This window comes from Mus musculus, chromosome 2, assembly GCF_000001635.26.
Source record: "Mus musculus strain C57BL/6J chromosome 2, GRCm38.p6 C57BL/6J".
Taxonomy (NCBI): Eukaryota; Metazoa; Chordata; class Mammalia; order Rodentia; family Muridae; genus Mus; species Mus musculus.
This window is the reverse complement of record NC_000068.7, coordinates 78960596-78972193: the sequence shown is the minus strand read 5'-3', so window position 1 is coordinate 78972193 and position 11598 is coordinate 78960596.

Sequence of the window (11598 nt, the reverse complement as noted above, 5' to 3'; positions counted from 1 at the left end):
GGATCACACTGAAAATATAAGCAAATGATCATATGTTCTAGGACTTAGCCTAGTGAGCCTGGCATTCCTGAACATGTGAAAGGGTGTAATCTAATGTGTGGGTTTGGATTTGTCAAGACTGAAGCCCTAAAGCAAGTTAGTGTATTGCAGGGAATTCATTTGAAACTCAGAAAAGTGTTTGTAGTACTCATTAATAGATTCTATCTAGTCAGGTTTATATATTATAAATTTGCACGTAAGTTTCCAGAAGACAGAGTTGCAAACACATTTGCGATAAAACCTGATTTGCTAGAGATCACTTGCAGCCACTTTATCTAGCAAGAACAATGGTTTTGAACTTGTTTGTACTTGTAGGTACATTTTTCAATCTATCTATCATCTTATTTTCATGAGTCCCACAAGAAATAACAGAATTTTATTAGGATCAGTTCAAATTTTCCTGAGATCTTAGGGAGAAACAAACTGAAATACCACTAAATCTATCTTACAGCCTGGTGCAAATTCCACACCTATAAATGACTCTTCTGTATCTCCAGGTATTCCATGTTATGTTAGCTTTAGTTATTTATTTTTGCTTTGGAATTGAAGTAAACCACTTCATCTGGAAACAGTAGTGCAATTTTAAAAACTTTAGTACTGTGTCTTAGCTATAACTAAATCCATTTTCAGAACTCACCTTGAGAAGATACACACAGTTAGTTATTCACAACAGATAAGGGACCCAAAGACAGAGCAAAGGCCAACTAATAAACCAGTAGGTTTACTGGAGCTGCCTACAGAGGGCATGCCAGTTTACTCCCAGGAGCATGGGTAACCCCAAAGCATCCCAACTACACCACTATTCCACCTTCTGGCCTGGAAACTGGGCCCAAGGCTGGAGTGTTCCCTCTGCCTTCTTTATCCACCCCACCCTCTATGGATGCTGTGTTTGCTTGTTGCTTGGTTTGTTTGTTTTACTGTATTGCTAACCCATTTAATGAAAATGTTTACATCATTTCCGCTTAGATGACTAGTTGGCTAATAGAATTATCTATTAAACACAAAACATAATGGGAAAATAAGGTTTGTGATTCAGTTTGACCATGAAATATTGACCAAGATTATTCTAAATTTCTATGTTTAAGGCAAAGAAAGGTTTAGTTCTCAAACAGGACATAGATTCCCTTCTCCCAGGTTTGTAGTTTAAAGAACTTAACAAATCCCACCACCCCACCCTGCCACACACACAGTGACTTATTTCCATCCCAGATCACAGCTACTCAGTGTTAGCCAGGAAGGATAATATAAAAGTACAACCCTCTGAATTTCTCATCATTGAATGGGAACAGAAGCAACTCAGCCTTCTTGCTTGGTATTCCTGGTGGCCTGATGAGACATAATTAGTGTAGAATATTAGATAGGGCAGAAGAGTGGGTGGCTTGCCAATCAAGTTTACTATGGACACAGTAGATGTGGCCACTTTTGACAGTGCTATGAGGAATTGAGCAATGACATTCACTGAACGCTATTAGACTATGGAGACCTAGTCAGTCACCAGTTTAGGCCTCTGCCCTTCACAAAGTGGCAGGGAGAGATGCACTAGCCACGGCTAATAACTCAAGTAAGCCGGAGGCTCTGGCCAGTGGGTAACCATTTACAGGGCTTTGTTTTTTCTTTAATTCATCAGGCCATATGCTGCCAGGCTTTCATGCAAATAGACAAAATTATAAGTAATAAAAAAGAACCAACTGTTTTAGGGATCAGCTATTTTCTGTCCTCAGTGCTATCCATGTGAGAGACCAGTTAATGAAATGGAGCTCTTGGACTCCCAGCGACACCCACCTAAAGGGATGGATGCTTCAAAAGCCAAGCCTCGTTCACACCATGTTAAACCTCTGCCCTGGAGTACAACTGTGCCAAGTGTCTATTTGGCTGGGAAGCAGGGATCCTAGCCCTCCAGCTGGCCCAGACACCGGGCACGAGGCTCAAGTGTTCCCTGCAGCTGAGGCCCATTGTCCACTGATGTGAGAAGAGATAAGGTGTTACCGTTCATTTAGGCAGGGTTAAGTTGAGGCTCATGGGTTTTCCAAATTCATACTCTTCGAATAATCACCTTTAGAACCAGAAAGGACTGGTTAATGCAATTTCCAGTTCTAAAGCTTTAAGGAAAATAGCAATCATGGGCTTTTTAGAAACCTCCAACTCTTTAATAGCAAAGACTGCAAGAAAATTTCTTCCCTGAAACACTTGCATTTAAAACTAAAATATTGTTAAACTTTTGAATAATTTCTGCTATCTCTTTCCTTATTACCAAGTCTCCTAGTCTGTACAAATAGAGAGTTTCACACCCTTGATAGAATTCACACATTTGTTCCCATTTTAAAGTAGTAAGCCTCCAATCAAAAAAAAAAAAAAAAAAAAAAAAAAAAAAAAAACTCTAAAAACTAAAAACAAAGCTGGCCAACTGAATTCATATCTGTGTGTTTATTTAAATTTGAGCCATTCTAGAGATAGTATGCTACCATTCATTTACACCTCTATTAGGTCACTATGAGACAATAATTTACACCTTTTTAGAGATGATTCAAAACCGGTTGTAGTCAATTAGTGTGCGACATGTTGCAGTTCGAGAATTGTCAAAATAAAGGTATCACAGAAACACATTCAGATGCACGTAGGTGTCCTGTGGCAAAGGGAGGGTGTGGCGAAGACAGCCAAGGCCTGCAGACTCGGGCAGTGCACTTTCCATGTTGTCCACTCCGTCCACCATGCCACGAAACCTTAGTGTCTTACTGGTTTGCTTTGCCCTACTGGCTGATTGTAAGCTAACCAGGTCTCTGGTGTCGAGAATGGTCACTGAAACCGCCAGGCACATATAATCCATGTGCTCCACCAAAAGGATGATTCCAGTGGAGAACATTTATTTTAGTACATAGAGGAAATGAATGTTCCCAAAGAAAAGGAATTCACATTGTAGATAAAATAGAGACAGAATATATTACTAAGTCTTAGGGACTCCCACAACTAGAAGTAGTGGCTTCCAATGTTCCAATGTTCATGATTCCGTGTTCCAAATCCATTGAAATTTTCTTCTAATATGCAAGTAAGCAATAGCTTGGCTGGAAAGTGGGCTTCCTCAATGATATCTACTGCATAGGGTCTTACAGCAAGTGGACCACCTTTCCAATTTAAAGCTAAGAAAAATAAAATTCAGACTGACTCAAACTTGAATGAATGTGAAAAACAGAAATATTACACTTAGTTCATCAGGATAAGACAAAAATTTCAGACATTTTTCATGTTATGGGAAATCACACAAGCAAGGGGTGGAAGAACAAACAGGCAATAATATCTTGTGGTGCTGGGCACTTCAAAGTCTAGTACTTTTGACACCTAGAACTTACAATTTGCATTTAATGGGGTAAACATCATTCTATTTTAGGAAAATACATGCCAATAAAAGGCAAGTTTATTTACATGGTGCAAACTAGTTACTATTGTCTGCTCAAAGTACAAAGTAGTTTGTGAAACAGCACTAAAAACGTAAGCACATGCACAACATATTAGTAAAACCCTAGTCATCATGTAGACTATTAAAGTTATATATAAATATCGTTACTCTGATACATATGAAGCAAAGTTCTTACATCTTAATTATTTCATCATTTCATATATTCTTATTGGACATTGGCAATATTGTGCTTGGGGTTTTGGGCTCTGAGATAGGCTCTTCTGTATCCCTTTTCATAAGCTAAGGATGGCCTTGAACTTGTGATTATGCCTCCTCCACTTCCAGAGTGTTGGCATTGTGGCCCCAAGCCTACATACCTAGGACAAGTGATTCTTTGGACAGAACCCACAATTTTGTACATGCTAGGAGGCACTCTAGCAACTGAACTATATCTCCAGCCCCAGAATTATTATTTCACATCTTAATTTACATTAATTTTCAACAGATACCTATGAACATTAAAATTATATCGTGAAATTCTATAATACATAGTTATGCAAAGTTATGTATTAAAGGGCCAGTGTAATATTTTAAACTATGTATATATTATACAATGTTTGAATGTGGTTAACTATTCCTCTTAAGTTATTGATCATTGCTTTATAATGTTGACTTTCAAAGTCTTCAGGTCACTTTTAATCTTGAGTCTCTCTACTAGCCCTCATTTTAAATCTGGAGTCACCCTACTAGTCCCTACTTAACTTCAGTCCAAGTATGATGCTGATCAATCCCCTCATCTGCCTCCATACTGCTATTGCTAGCCTCTGCCAACACCATTCTACTCTCGGTTTCTGAGACTGGCTTTAGTAAATTTCACATATTGCTGAGATTGGGTGGAACCCATCTCTCTGTACCTGGCTTACTTCACTATTTCTATCTCTGCTCCCATCTGTATTGTGGTGCTGATAAAATTTTACCTATTCTAATGACTGAATAGTATTCCACTGCAAGAATTCCACATTGTCTCTATCCATTCATCAACTGATAGATACAAACTGTAAACAGAACTGCAGTGGAAACTGTGTTGCAGATATGTCTCTGAAGCACTGATTTTGTTTCCTTTAGCTGTGTATCTCCACAAACAAGCATTACAGAGCCGTCAGATACTTAAACTACTGCCACAATCCAGGGAAGTTGTGAAGAAACTGACTCAGCCATTATTCTCTAGGAATTCTTCATATGACTACACATATGACTGCATTCATCCCCATACCCACTGAAATGGAGAACTTACATGGGGACCGAAGGAAGCATGCCCCTCTGTCCCTCTGCCCCTTTGCAGATAGTCTCTCTGCAGTGTGTCATTCACACATGTCTTCCTCTCAAAATGTTGCATTAGCACACTCTCGGCCATTTCAGTTCCCAGTGTTGGAGCATTGTCTGGCTGGCTTATCTTTTTCCTTTCTAAGGATACTCCAAAAAGGCACATGTGAGTAGTTACAACAGAACAATTTGCTTCCAGCATAAACGTAAATGTAATGTGTTTGAAGTATTACAGGCAGTCAGAGGCAATAGAAACAGGAAGATGCTCTGGGTATCTGAACTGTTTTATCAAACAGAACATCTGTCCCACTATGGTAAAGAAATTCATAGCTTATAGCCAACACCACTAATATGTGAGTCAAGTTCAAGTCCCTAACACAAATGATTTTACCTTGGGATTTCCAATGGCCTGCTCACAGCTCCACTCTAGTCTGTAAAATCGCATGGTTCAGAAGCACATCACGACCCTGACTTCTAGAAGAAGCATGGATAATTAATTAGGCCAAGGGACTCTATTATTTTGACACTCAGCTGCACCGAACTAAGTTAACAGGCAGAGGCCATGTGAGGTGCCACACTGTTCCCACTGATAAGTGTTTATTCTTTCTACACTCACACTCTTGTCTTCCATGGGCTTGACTTCAGTGACCAGTCACTGGCCTGACATTCCATCAGCCCTCGGGTTTTTGTTTGTTTTTCCTTAACTGGGAAAGCTATTTCTACTCATTCTCAGTGGTGGTGCTCTGATATGGTGGGAAAGGAGCTAGAAAGAAAATATTAGCAGGAAAGAGACAAGATACAGAGCTGACACGTTTCATGCCCAAGGATGCTCAGTGGGTGTAGGAAGAAGGACAATGTTGACTGAAGGTAGAGTAGATGCTCACTCTACCCTGGTTTTCAGAACTGCGGTTGACGGACCCTGATGAGCTGGCTATCCGACAGCTCCATTTTAGGGAAGAAAGAAAAACATTTTTTTTCCTTGATCTCTGCTTTCTTATTCATTGATTTATATATTCTCATTTTGATACACTGAAAAGAATCAAGTTAGAACTTCTGTTGTCAGGAGTGATTAGTAACGGCATGCATAGTTCAACCTTCACTAGTGAAATAATGATTGTTTAAATAACTCATAAGCATGAAACCTGCAGAACAATGAACCATATTGGGGACAAACTCCCTAGAGAGCATCTTTTTCAGATGTTTGATGCTATCAGAATTTTAGAGAAAAATCATAAACACAGCACTGGGGCCATTTGCAACTTAAATACAGAATCGGGTAGTTGGAGTCATATTTGGAAAATATTCAAAATCCCTTTCTTACAAAACTAGAAGTAGAAATAAAAGAAAAATCTGGTCACTTCAATATTTTCTATTTATTCTTTGCCAGGACAGCTAATAACTCATTATATGAGAGAACATTTCTGTAGTTATGTAGAAAAAGCTCATCCTAAATTATGGTCTGTCTAAATTATGCTAAAATAATTCATTTTTGAAAATGTCATTTTACTGATTAGATAACACACCTAATTGTATGGACTCTACTTCCACATAGAAAATGCGTCTTTCACATCTCTACATGGTCCCACTTACTCCTCAATTTCCTTATAATTATAGGAATATGTATATTCCTATTTGTACAAATAGATAAATACATAAATAAATAGAATTACTTCAAGATGCTCCACTCAAAGAAAAGCACCAGCTTTGTCCTGCTGAGTGTGGAACACCACCACTGCAATTATCCCATGATTTTCTCTGATCTTTTTAAGGCGACTGCCCAAGACACCGCTCTAGGGTCTGTCTTGCTGATTAACTCTGTCGTTTATTGGAAAGCCGCAGGCTTCTCCCTGTCAGGTCAGGTTTCTGTACAGATAAGTCATGTGTTGAAAGCACACTGAAAGCCACCTAACAGATGTCCAGAAAACCTAAAATATAGAGGTCGGTTTCTAAAGCATCCTTGGAATGAAATCATTTACTGGGACAGTCTCAAGGGCCCATTGAGGAAAGCAAACTTCCTACAGTTATCGCAGAGCTGACTGAGTTTGTCAGAGCTGGAAATATCAAATTATTTCAACTGTATGAATGGAAGAATACTTATGACAGAGGGCTGAGTTTATAAGACAACAGAAACCACTTGACATGATGTCATAGAAAGATTCATTTGAGAAGGTCACCAGTCACTCAAGATTTCACTTATTGGCTTAGAGCATAAGAGTACAGTCAGCAAAACTATAGACATCACCAGCAGATGGTAACAGAGAATACCGAAAGGACTATGAAGCAAGGATGGGTGCCTAGGCGAGCTTCATTTGATGAATATTATTAGGGCCTGCCCTTGGTTATAAAAAGAAAACTCACTGTAGATTGAGATGTAGACATTTTTTCCCACATTAACTTTCTTGCATTTTGAAGCAAGATTACTGGTTGAGATGATCTGAAACACTCCTTTTTCCCCCTCAGATTCACATTTTCGTAGTTAGATATGCTTGGGAAAAATCAGTGTACATAGAATGTTGTACCTTGATTTGCATCTTCTTATGGACTTTCATTATTGTTGAAAATTAACAAAAATAAGCCCTGATTATTTATTTACAGATCACCTGGGAAACGTTAATGTTGGCCTCCTCTTGCCTGGGATAAGAACGTCTAGTCTCCAGCACCTGTGTCAGCACTGCAGCCAACTGATGCTCCGAGAGTAGACCCTTCACTGCTCTCTGTGTCTTCCAGGCTTTGACCTTGATCCTATCAATCTGTCAGCACATCCTCTCGGAGCCCTGTGATCCTTCAACCTGCTTCTTTCTGCCACTGTTGTTGTTTTGAAGACACATTCCCAGTTAGATCCCCAAATGTTGTATTCTGAATCAGGTTTCAGATTCTATCCAGTTCCCCTCTTTAACTTGCTCAGATTTACCTTCTTTCTCCTTTTAATAAAATTCGGTGATTTCCATTGGCTGGTGTTATCTGTAGAGCAAAAGTGCTGGTATCCTCCAGTACTTTTCAAGCTTTACTTTGAGCCACTTGAACACTGTGTTTTACAGTTGCTTTTCTGTACAGTTGAATGGATCAGACCTTGTATTAGCTATTAAGCTTCTAGTTGATGCTCAAGTTCTTCAGGCAGACCCAGTATGTCATGGTATCCACTTGCTCTAAGCTCATCCAACTCAGACACCATGCATGGTTTAAGTTTCTATCTCCAATGAACCTAAGACTGCTAAGCATATCACAATACTTAATAAATTCTTATGAAATGCAGAATGGGTAAATATGTTATTGATATACCCTGGCATTTAGAAATTTCTAGCTAGAACAGACTATTTTTAGACTTCCACAATCAACTATTGTTTTTAACTAAGACTGAATTGGGGACAGATATCACATTGTCTTCTCAAAGAATTATATATGCCCTTTGTGTGCACAGAAAAATAGACACTGAATATAAATAGTAAATAAAAAATCAATAAATACAAGAGTTGACTGATTAAATCACTAAAAAAAAAAAAAAAAAGTGGTGCCTTGAGTATAGCCTGTACATGCGGTACCACATTTTGGAATAGGAAACCTCAAGTCCAGTGAAGGAAGACAGAGAGGATAGGAATATTCAAATGAACAACCAGGAAAATGACCTTTTGTAGACACAGACGCAGTCTAATGAGAAAAGTGCTTCAGTTAGTGGAAATGCCAAGCCAGGGGTTGATATGCTTGGGAATAAACCCAGCATTATCACAGGGGTAGGCAGATGGCACACGTTCCCTTAATTCAAAGCTTCACTTTTGTAAATAACAATGGAAATTGAACAACTGGCACATTCCGAGATTTGCAGGCTATATTAAGAGTTCTCAGAAAAACGAACCTTCTCAGCCATTTCTGTCTTTGGAACATTTAAATATACACTACCCTGAAGGACTATTGACTCATGGTTCCCACTCATGTTATATAGATCTGTTCCAACAGGCTGGAGCCAGCAAGAAGAACCTTATGTGGATGGATACATACATACATACATACATACATACATAGAAACATAGATAGATACATAGATAGATATAGAGGTGATACAGAGATAGACATGTGACATAGATTTGTTCCCATGAAGGCTGTAGCCAGCAGGAGAGACCTTATCTAAATATCTCTATATAGACATCTAAATATGAATATCTCTAACAAATATCTACATAGATAAATAGATTGATAGAGACATCTAGGTAGATATAGATATATATGTGCTAAGTGTAGAGTGATGCATATTAAATGAGTGAATAATTTTAGTAGGTCTTGGATGGCATATAACCAGGTTCCAGATACAGCTCTGGAGTTGAGGAGAGGAAAAAAAAGGATGGGCCAGGAAACAGAAGTTGAGATACAGCACATGAAGGGATTCTCAGGCTAGTGACAGAAAGCTACACAACAGCTATAGAGTTAATTTTTCAATGTTTCCCTTGCTTTGTTCCTTTATAAGGTAAACTAGCTTTGCATTCTGCCATTGGCAGCCTCTTTAAAATACTATCGTGAAAGTAGGTGAAAACTGGGTTGTTCCTGAAGCTTTCGCAACCATTTCACCAAGTACCGAGTCTGTAACCAGATTACTAATAAGTAAGCTAGATGCAAATACTTTACAACAGATGCAGTAAGCTTTTAACTACATTATATTTGTCAGGAAAGTTACAAAGGCATACACATTCTATTTACAGAGAGTCATATACATATGAACAGCACAGGTAACTATATGGTTTGAAATAGACTGTCGATGTGATGATGTCTCGGGCTCATGTTTAATCTATTAACTACCTACCTATTATATAATTACTGAGAGAATTATGCTTTGATTCTGCTCAAAGCAGGGACTCCTGCAGGAGCCTAAGAGCTTCTTATGTGTAGAGTATTTAAAACAGAATGAAATTAGCAATCTGTAACTTAAAATTATACATAACATTTAGCTTCATTTAAAATTAAAGCAGTAGAAGGAACAGATTTTCATGGCATTTCCATTATGCAGAGAGGTAAACAACAAATAAATATGGCACATATGAATATGAAAATCACAGCACGGTAATTGCTGTACTCCATCAGCGTGTGCAATATTAAATCCTCAAATAAACACTTACTTAACCTCATCCTCACACATGCCTATTGCTTTTATCAGAAGGAGAACCACCTGAAACATTCAAACTAACACCCCATCCCCCAATGAGGTACAAAGTCAACGGGAATCACTGCTGTTCCTGAGAGATTTCAGTTGTGCTCCTCCACTGGCTCCAGTAGTGCCAGTATTTCTAAGAGACAGGGACAGGAGAAGAAATGTGGAAGTCAGTTTGAAAAATTCAGCCCTCCTGAGACTGTCTTTTATGTCACATCCTAACTCCACTGCTGATTCTTAAAGCCTTGTGAGGATCATTAACATTGCAGCCATGCCAGGAACCTCTGCCTTCTGGCTGAGACCACACTCCAGCTCTCTCTTTCTCTAGCAGAGAGCAGAAACTCTTTTTGTATACCCTTAATAATAGCTAACGTCTGTCTCATGCTCTGGGCCCGAGCTTGCCCTAAATTTAACCCTCAGCAATGGTTCTCTGTTTTACTCACAGCCACGACCTGACTCATTTATGAAGAGACCTCTGCTACCCTGGAGTTTTTCAACAGGCAAGGGTTAAAAGGTCAACCACGGTGTCGTTTCTGTCTTTATGAATAACAACTGTCAGAATTCAGTTATGCAGAGTAACACGCTGAAGATATCTTATCATTTTACACAGTATGACCAATGGTTCAGATGTGTGGTTTGTGTGCACATGAGACTATGTCTCCTAGCAGGGGACATCAGCGACTTTATCAGAAGCTAGGAACCAGAACATGCATTGATTCAATTCAACTTTAAAACAGAAACCAAAGACGTATGAAATCCAAAGGAAGGAAAACTGCTTTGTTCCAAATAAATACCTTTCAAGTTTACCAATATTCATTGTCCCAGTGATGAAATTAATACATCTTTGCTGCTCTAAACTTAAATTTGACTGGATGGGTAAATTCAAGCCTGAGGCTTTCATGCCATTATCAGAGGCTCTGTCAGTGAGTGCTTTAACCTAATTACATTTGATGCAGCAAATCAAGAAAACCACTGCTGGTTATGACCTCTGCCAAGAGCACTCATGAGCTAGACAAATGGAGCTTAAGATGTTATTAGTTGTTCGTTGCAAAGTTCCAGATCCTGCCCGACAGGAGGCTGCCGCCTGATGTGGGCACGGACCCTCCAGATGGCATTCTGCATTGGCTTGTGGCAAGGCTCTCGGGGACGCTGGCACATTTTCTGCGTCAAAATGAAAGTTTTCCAATTACAAGGAGATAATGTGAGGAGATGCAAACTTAATCTCTTGAACAAAAGGTTGCAAGCTGTGTAATAGCCATTTCAGGGGAGAGATTTCACTACAGTTCAATTGATTTAAACGTCGTAGATCACAAAATGGGCTATCTTTCCTAATAAAACTGAGGACGCAGCTGCAGTAGATTCTACCTCATGGAGCAGGGTGCCAATGGGCTCATCATCTTAGGGACTGCTTCTCTTAACTCCGTGTTTTGTTGAATGCAAGTCGGTGATTATTTTTGCCTTCCCTTATGTGTGAATGAATAACAAGAAACCATCTCCTTTTAGTTAGACAGCAAATGTCTTAAATGAAGCCTTCCAGGTGTAACAGTTTAACAATGTTACTACATAGCAGATCATAGAGTTTCACCAGGGCATATTAAGTGGTAAGAAAGCCTTATTACTATCCAAACCTTTCAGATAGTTTAGCTAAAATGTTAATCTTTCTTTTTTTCTTTTTTACTAAGTCAGGCAACCCTGATGCAAATGGGGTGAT